The sequence below is a fragment of the Ixodes scapularis genome, unplaced genomic scaffold (genome assembly GCF_016920785.2).
Source record: "Ixodes scapularis isolate PalLabHiFi unplaced genomic scaffold, ASM1692078v2 PGA_scaffold43__4_contigs__length_2004386, whole genome shotgun sequence".
Lineage (NCBI taxonomy): Eukaryota > Metazoa > Arthropoda > Arachnida > Ixodida > Ixodidae > Ixodes > Ixodes scapularis.
In genome coordinates this window covers 1194266-1201474 of record NW_024609872.1, presented here as the reverse complement: position 1 = coordinate 1201474, position 7209 = coordinate 1194266, and the positions used below count along the sequence as shown (strand labels likewise).

Below are 7209 nucleotides of genomic sequence, written 5' to 3'. Positions count from 1 at the left end.
CGAACCGGTTCATCGCTTGCCGTGGCCGGGAAGGGCTTTCCCGGGGCGCTTTCTTTCTAATTCGAGTTTCTCGCAGGACACTGCTCCCGTAATAAAGGCAGGGAGGGAAAGGGTGTGGAGAGCGCTCTTCGAGCCCTCCTCCTCAGTCTTGCTTTGTTGTCCCTTTCCGCTGTCGGCCTCCGCCGTGTCCCGCACTAGAGGCTAGTCTTGCTTCGGAACTGGGTGGTTGTGAGCGACGTGCCGGTGCTCGTCTTTGCTCGTCGAAGGTGTGTGCGACCCCGGTGCGCGTATACCGCTGGATCGAGTGGGTGCGTGAGTCATCATCTTTGGCCCGTGCGACTCGGGAAAGTGGAGTGGGCGGCTGGCGGCGGAGGCGTCTTGGGCGCTCTTCGGCGCCTTTCGGGTTGACTTCGCTGATGTCACCCTGGAACGCCGCGCGACTCGGCTTCGATCGGTGTGGGACTGCGGACGTGCACCGCTCACGGATACGCCACTGATGCGGTCCGGCCGCCCCCGCCTGGAAAGTCGTCCTGCGCGGCCTTCAAGGTCGGCCAGAGTCTTCTCCCAAACCCCTTTTTTGGTTTAGGTACACCCGTGAGCGATATGAAGGTGAACAGCCCTCTTCTTGTTTTTGACGCTCCTGCAAGTTTTGGAACAAGTTCTGTTCCAGAAGAGGGCTAGAACGCAAAGTTTAGACCCCCAAGCCACGTACCATTTGAGACGTTGACAGTTGATATAGCTTTCGGGAGCCGTAAAACAGGCAAGAAACCAGGTAAGGTGTTCACCTTCATATTGCCGGCGGGTGTACGTTCGAATTGAATAGCGCCGCCTCATTCGTAGCCTTCACAGTGCGTCGAGTATACCCCCTTAACACGATCGGTGTGAATGTACCGGTTCCATTCGAATAGCGCAGTGTCGCTTTAACACTGTTTAGAAAACCGGTTGTCGTGGCATCCCCGAATAGCGCAGCCTCATGGGTAGCTGTGGTGGTCGTCGCTTTTCTCTTGCACTGTGGAGGTTGACGCAGTGCTATTGGATTCGGACCGGTATTCGCACAGCTCTAGTCGTTTGAATCGAAAAGTGCCGCGTCATTCGTAGCCTTTAGAGTGCTCGGGAGACCTACGACGTCTCTTTGCAGTGTTCAAACTAGGGATGGGGCTGCGCTATTCATCTCAAACCGTTGTTCGCGCACCTCTAGAACTTCAACAATCGCCGGACGTCTGCTATTCTTGTTTTTTTAGCACTTTTCTTTTTTACATCTATACGTAGATGTCCGCCCCTGCGAGCTGATGGGACCCATCAGAGAGCGTCAAAAGGGCACCATCGTGGTGTTCCTCATGTCTCTCTACGTGTTCTATAATTTCTCCACTAATCATAAACAAAAGAAGGCCCACTGACTCTCGGGTTGGACACTGTCTGATTGGTCCTATAAGTTCGTAGCGTCGGCTGTTTTTTAAATTTGTTTCCATTAATATAAATAACATAATAAAAGAATATTATTTTTTATTATTTTATTTATTGAAATCGATGTTTGGACATTCTTCTTAAAGGGTAACTGCAAAGAGAAAAAAGTTTTTTTTTTAAACAGCCTAATTGGGACAAGCATGTCACAAAACAAATGTTCCGCGAAAAAAATGATTTTTTTTATCAATATTTACGCCACAGGACGTAATTTAGTAGAGTCAGAACCTCTCCACATTTGAAACTCCCGCTCTTTCGACTCCCGCGGAAGTGGAGTACGCCCCGCCCCTCACTCTTCTTGCGTTGCGGAGTTGAACGACGCAGCGTCTCGACTTCCGGCAAGATCTGGCAACTACGCCAGGCCGCGGTATTGTTTTGGTTTGACGCGGTTTGCGAGCACATGTAGCGAAGACGTGACCGGAGAAGTGCCCCTGTGATGTTCCCGGAAGACGGAAAGTATCGTTCGTAATCGTCGTGCGCGCTTTGGAAGCGAAGGGAGTCACAGAATCCACGAGTGCGCAACCACAAGCCAAGGTTCACGACAGCGCTGCGTTGGTTTCGGCGATCTCGTTCTGTTTGGTGCAACACGGCGATGCGACAGAGCTGAAACGTTCGTGGTGTGTGTAATGCGGTGCTAACACGGAGCGCAAATTGGTTGTTGTGGGGTTGACGTTCAACGAGTTAAGTCCCGTCGTCGTCAGCTGATCCAGTCAAACTGGTCCGGGAGGACGCTGGGAGCGTTTTTAAAAGTAAATCTGCCTCGTTCTGTTTCAAAATGTGGAAGTTTCCCGACGCATACCGTGAGTAAAAAGCTGCGGGCGTTTTCAACAAAATTACGTCGTTTTAATTGAACAATGGACTCCGAATTGTTGTCCTAAATCTGCCGTTTTTATGCTTCGTGTTGGACTGCGTTTGCACAGCGACGTGTTGAATCGTGTGGTATGAATAAATTTGGGCACGATTTCGTCCTGCTTACAGATGCATGAACTGAGACCATTTTTTCCGTAGTGGACATAGTGCTTTTTTATTTTCTGTCTAGTCGCGGACGTTAGGTGCACACGGGGCGAATCTCGACGGCCTCCAGAGCGATATGACGAGAACGTAACTAGGCACGTTGGTCGCTACGCGAACGCTCGATTGCCTCCAGCCAAATAGCATTCCTTTCGGGGCGACATGGCTGCTGGAAGGCTCACTGTCGGGATCACGCATCTGACATCTCCGAAAAGTCAGCATTTGCACGCGCAAACAAGCAAAACAAACAAACAAAAAAAGCACGCTAAGCAAGCAAAGAGGAAAACGAAAGAACCGCGCTATGAAAGCCAAAACCCCGCGTCGCTTCCTATCACTAACACCTGCGACAGCTGCTAAACACACACTACTTCACTTCAAAAAGTCTCACTCAAGCACCTGGGTCAGCACGAAACGACGAAACACTGATCACTTCGGCGAAACGATTAGTCGAGGTAGGCGAGACAGGCGGGAGCAGAGACTTCGGCGGCCATGAAAGAATGGCGAAGCTTTTGGCTTTTGTTTGTATGAATCCAAACGGAAGTGCCCGTCTTGTAAACCTTTTGTAAAGAATAATAACTCTCATCACATGGGTTATTCTTTAAACGTAAAAATATGTCGCTCAAAAGGAAATTGCAACATATAACAAAGGTTTAACAACAAAGATCTAAGCTGTCAATCACACTCTTAGCCAATGAGAACCTTTTGGGATTGATGTCACATAATCACAACTTCGTGGCGCGCGATTTAAAACGGACGAAATAGCCGCAAACCAAAATGCGTCTCACGCAATAAGTATTGCTGTAAAAAATGTTTTTTCTAGCGGAAAAATTGTTTTTTGACATGCTTGTCCCAATTAGGCTATTTAAAAAAAAACTTTTTTTTCTTTGCATTTACCCTTTAACATTCGAAACTTGGGGACTCGACATTTGTGAAGTAAAGAAACATTTTCCCAAAGGCTGAATTCGAAGTTCCCGCGCGATCCGCGCCAGTGTAGTGACGTCAAAGACTGAGTCGCCCTGCAACTCCGAGTTTCTCTGACGCCTCCTAACCGTCCGGACCCGAAGTGTCGTGTTCGCACGCGTCCATGCGCACAGGACGAGGCCCAGTTGTTTTGACCGTTTGACGATTTCCTTTTCAAAGTCTGAGAGGTCGTCGGGCACCTAAAAAAAACAACTTCCTTGATTCCCCAACACACCGATTATTCTCAGTGCATGTGCCGAGCGCCGCCATGTTTTCCGAGGGACGATGAAAAGCCGGAAGGCGACATCACACCGGACTCCAAGAAACATGTTTTAGGAATACCATCATTAAATGTTATAGAAATGTTGCTTACAAAGCTCCTAAATGTTATAATCGATTACGTCGCAAATAAATAGAAGCAAGGAGGTGAGAAGAGGGAGAGAAAAGCGCGCCCAAGATAAAAGGGCCTGCGCGCGCGTGGGAAATATATATATATATTTCGTTGTAATTTTTTTTTTTTTTGATTTCACGATTGTTTTATGGGAGCCGCCATTTTGGAGCCGAGTGCGGAGCGGCAGCAATAGGGGATATTTGCTATTAAAAACGGGACTTCCCGAGTTTTCGGTACACACCTTTTCCAAAAGGGCGCCGCCATCTTAAACTTCGTCACTTCGAGTGTGGGCGTAAACATTATTTTGCCGTCGTTGCGCCAATAGAAGACGTTCAGGATATAAGTGCAACCATCACCCGTGCTCGGGACCAACATCACCTCAAACAAATACGATACAGGTTCGCCAATACTGGAAACTCCTCCGAAAACAAATGGGAGCGGTGGCGAACGTGATAGTGGCGCCTCTAGCGGACTCGGAGTCTACGGAAGCAGACGACGCAATGGAAAAGTATAGGCTCCGCGACGTCCTCGAGCTTTGCGAGCCCCGTTTCGTCACCCCAACAGCAGAAACGATTCATTACAGTCAGTCCGCTTGCAAAGCGGAATCCACTGATCGCAACTGCATTGACAAACAAATAACGCGCGCATAAACAAAGATAGAGCAATTTATTTAGAGCTCTCAAACGCCACACAGGGGGATCACACACGTTTGAAGCGCATCTGGGAAGCGGAAAAAAGGCGTTTAGCTGCTCGAACTACGTCGTAAGAGGTTACTGTTTATACGTTACAAACTGCGTTGTCGCAATTTATTACCTGAATATATGATTATTAAAGCGTGCGCAGACAACATGTTAAAATTACCAGAGCGAGCTCGCAAGCCTCTGCAGCATTACGAAACAAAAAGTAACAAAGAAAATGACCGTGCAAACACTTTCCGAACTTTGCAATAAGGATGGAGTCCCGATCCCAGATGAAAATAAAAAGAAATGGGGAACAGTCGCGAACAACGGCGAATGAAACCAAGAAGTTGGCAGACGATACAAAGATACAAATCACCCAGCAAAGACATCCTTCAGCGAGGACGATCACACGGGGCGTCGGCAGGAGCATTGAAAATTAGGAGGTGGTGCTCGCCGTTGGTGTTGAGTCCGCAACAATCAAAATGGAAGCAGCACGACGAAACTATAAAGAAAAAAGAGCATCAATTTTTTTTTTTTTTTTTTTTAGCTGTACGTTACACGTTTGTTTATTTTCTTTCGCGGCGCTGGTAAGAACTAAGAGCAAAACAGAGGAAAAGAATAACGTAGTCCAGCTCAGACTGCCCGATAAATAAGAGCCGTACGCTGCGATCTGTTTCGAGCTAGCAGTGTGTGACCTTTTTTTGCTTTGGCATTTCTCTTCCCAGTGATTGTGGCAGGTTGTTTGTTTGCTCGCTTGGCGCAGCAGTTCAAAAGTACATTCCAGTACTTGTTGACGTACATATCCAGGCGATCCTTGCACACCGTGCCTTTGTTTCGAGTGCCAATCAGTGGACTTAATTCCGTCTTCAGCTCTTGTTTGATGAAATAATCATCTCTTGAGGTGTCAGTGGCGATTTTGAAGCCAGACTTGGATAGCTCTTCGAGTTTAATTTAAAGTAACTTAATTACTCACGTATGTTCGGTCTTCGGGAACCGGAAGAAGGATTTTCCGTTACATCACAAAAACTTGTTTTTTGCAGTGGAGATGGCAGGCACATAGCATACCTGCCATTTCCAAGTATGCGCTGCTGTATGCCCGAAGGCGGCCGGTTGATCAACCATCGATGACCCATTGCAGACGTGACCGCGTACTCAAATAAGATCCGAATAGAAATGTATAACGAGCTTACACTTTTTAGTATATTTATTAAGTATCAAAAACTGCATATGAAGATTTCGGATCAGAAAATCAATCGAAGGCGAACATAGGAGATACCACTAACAACAATAATAAAAAAAAAAAAAAAAAAAAAAAAAAAAGTTGCAGACGGCATTTTAAATGTCCGGGCATAGCGTAGCAGACGATCCGGTGGTAGTAAGTGATGAAGCGAAGGAAAGAAAGTAAAAACTAAGCCAAACAAGGCAAAGCAAAATATGCGATGGTTCGAACGTCAAGTAAACACAAAAAAGAAAAGAAGCAAACAAAAAACATAAACGCAGGAGTAAGAAAGAGCGCGGCGGCGTAGCTTCGCCTCAAACATAAAAAGAAAGTAGACTGAAAAATGGAAGGAAGTGCACAACCGTCCAACGGGTTGTTCTTTTTTTTTTTTCTTCTTTGTAATTTCGCTTTTATTAGTTTCGGGAATAGCGTCAGATTTGTATGTGCAGAATCGACTTCTTCCAGAGCATACTGACATCGCAGTAACGTACGTGGTTCAAAATCGTCTTTTGCTCTTCATCCGGAGACGATCGGCATTAGCCAGCTCGCCTATTCGACGAAACGGTTTTAAGCAGTACATTCATGAGAAATTGGAATTGCAACAACAAAACGAATTGTTGGATAAGAAATGTAAAGATTGAACGTAGCTACGTTCTGAAATGTTTTTACATTGCCCTTTTTCAAGAAACAAGGCGAAGGTACATTCGTGTTTTGCCTGGCTTACGTAAGTTCTGACAAAGTGCTTTCTTCAGGAGAGCCCAAAAAATGCACTTTACAAGCTGTAACATCTTTCCCACACGAAGAAAATGTCCTTCACTCCTGAGGTGGCACCTATTTTTTAACACTGAAAGCAGCGAATACCCGTGACAATTTTTTTTCTTTGGTCACCTCGCACGGAGATAGGCAAACCGAACGGGTTGTGGAGAGTTCGTCTGCTAGCGGAGACTCCGAGCTCGGCAGGAGCGCTGCGATCACTTTTCGCCCGATATCCGCGGGAGTTGTCAGTATTGGCTTACATGGTATTTGCCTCGAAGCTTCCGCATCGCCTCCTCTCCCTTCACGAAACGTCATCAGAGTCGGATCGCGCTAACTCGGCTATTGGGCCCCAGTCCGAGCTTGGACGCGCTGAATGAACACGAGCCCCGGTCGAACACTGACGCAGCCCTCGTGCCCAAGGCCTCGATCGATCGGACTCTGATGACGGTTAGGGGGCCTCCTGCTTGTCTAAGTGGTGCCGGCTCGTTTTGCCTTCCCTCTAATTTTTAAGGCGAAAGCCTTATATGTCTCATCGTTCAGTCGACCTTCAAAGTCTTTGAGCGAAAACACGTCGACGACACGAAAGGTACCTAACCTTTTACGTGACCATGCGGTGGATGACTCAGCACATTGAGACGGATGACTCAGCACATTCAGGAGGATGACTCAGCACATTAAGGGGGATGACTCGGCGAGTAAATCATGTGCGTGTCTTTTATGCATCGGCTCTT

General features: G+C 47.2%; 1 protein-coding gene across 1 annotated transcript in view; it reads left to right on the top strand.

Moving 5' to 3' along the window:
* Positions 1-232: 232 nt before the first annotated feature.
* Positions 233-7209, top strand: part of LOC8029078 (putative polypeptide N-acetylgalactosaminyltransferase 9) — a 139547-nt gene continuing 132570 nt past the window's right edge. Inside the window, 1 exon segment of the mRNA XM_040500216.2 lies at positions 233-546. The gene's annotated coding sequence lies outside the window, so the exon portion shown is untranslated.